The sequence below is a fragment of the Meriones unguiculatus genome, chromosome 3 (assembly GCF_030254825.1).
Source record: "Meriones unguiculatus strain TT.TT164.6M chromosome 3, Bangor_MerUng_6.1, whole genome shotgun sequence".
Classification (NCBI taxonomy): Eukaryota; Metazoa; Chordata; class Mammalia; order Rodentia; family Muridae; genus Meriones; species Meriones unguiculatus.
In genome coordinates, this window is record NC_083351.1 from 44829115 (window position 1) to 44830922 (window position 1808).

Here is a 1808-nt window from a genome sequence, read left to right on the forward strand (position 1 = left end):
CTCAATCAATCTCAATTTCTGTCTAATAGAATGAATACCCACATTTAGGATCATGATACAGACAGGATGGAAAATGACGTGCTTTTTCCAAACATAACAACTATACCACAGAAAAACCTTGCTAGCTATTGTTTTTATTTCCTTCCTTCTTGTTGTCCTTTCCAAGCTGTCACTTCCGCTTTCCTTTTACAAGTACACTTCTTTTATGATAGTCAAGTAAAACCACAGTCTATAATAATTTATACAGATCATTTGCAAAGGAGGTTGCAGTGTTTATTCCACATTGTAGCCATACGAACACCCTGAAATAAATGAAAATTATTCACTAAGTCCACATTTTATAATACTCATTAAACCTTCCAATCATGCAAACTTCCTAATGTGGCCTTTGCTATTCTGGTCCTTCTGCCTGCATTCCTTTTTCCTCCCACACTTCTGTTGGCTCTGCCCTTCCATTCTTAGACACTACCTTCAAAAAGCCTTTTCTTATAACTCCATCGAAACTAGGTCTCTATTATCTGTCTCCTTGTTCTCTGGTCTTTTTCCTCCTAGAACTGATCATGCTTTAAAATACACTCCTCTTACATGGTTATAATCGCTTAATGTCTACTTTTTTGAAAGGCATGAAACTCCAAAAGAGCAGACAGCAAACAGGAGATGACTCAGTAACTGTTGAATGAACCTGTGATTTACCTCTCTCTACTCGGACCAAGATTATATACTTGGTTTTTGGAAAGCTCACATCAAGGAGATACATATTCAGCTCACCATCTTTGGGTTTGCTTTTCAACATCCAAAGCTTTTCTTAAGAAAAGTAAGATGCAGGGTCTCGTTTTGTAGGCAACAGATGGCCCTCTGGCATGCTCAAACTTCTGGCCCTTAGAGCAGACATAAGGGTTTGGCATGGTTGTGTGGGGTTCCTTAGGCTCTTTCAAGGACCAAACAAGAGTATGGTGCCAAAGACTTTGGGAGACTCCAGCCAGTTAGTCAAAGCTGATGATCTTAACCCCAGCCTTGAAGACGGAACTTCAGCCCTCCTGCTCACTTACTCTGCACACACCTGCAGTTTGTGCACATCCAAAATCCATATGTCACCTGTGACCATGCATCTCCACCACCACCACTGTTTTTTCTCTTGGCCAAGAAACGTCATCTTTCAGATCATCCAGAACAGGGACAGAAGTGGCCAGTTAGTAAAACTCAGAAATAGCTTTTTTTAATCACAACTTGATTGAAGGTGGAGTTGGTTTGTCTGGCCAGAAACCTGTACAGCTTGACTAGCAGTCTCAGGTAGATGGCCTGGCTCTTGGAATCTTTGTGCTGAGACTTTTGGTCTTTGTTGTAGCAAATGACAACATTCATGATGGCACATTCATGATGGCACCACCTGCTCAGGCAGGTCCAGAAAAGCTCATCAACATTCTTAAAGGTTTCTTTTCCATGCCTGCTGCAAGTCTGTTACATGACCTATGGAAGTATGCATGTATGCACAAATGGACAGGTATGCATGTTTCACATGAGCAGAGATATTTATTTGGATAAACAATGAGTTTTTAAGTCATCCAAAAAAGAAATGGTGGGATTACATATAAGAAAATGGATAGACCAATTGACTATTATCACGAGGCACTAGATAATATCTCATGTGCAAGGATGTACTAAAAGCATTACTCACTAAAGATTGAGCAACCCAGACCAAAGCAAAGAAATTATAGGGAGTGTCCCAGAGTCATAGTCAATAACAAAGCTTGTATGCTGGGAAACACAAGACTTAAAACAGAGACAAAACAAAAACAACAAACAAACAA

At 40.0% G+C, this 1808-nt stretch overlaps 1 pseudogene; it reads right to left on the bottom strand.

Annotated features, from left to right (window-relative positions):
- Window positions 1-764: 764 nt before the first annotated feature.
- LOC110539366 (large ribosomal subunit protein eL18-like) lies at window positions 765-1362 on the bottom strand (annotated as a pseudogene).
- Window positions 1363-1808: the final 446 nt, after the last annotated feature.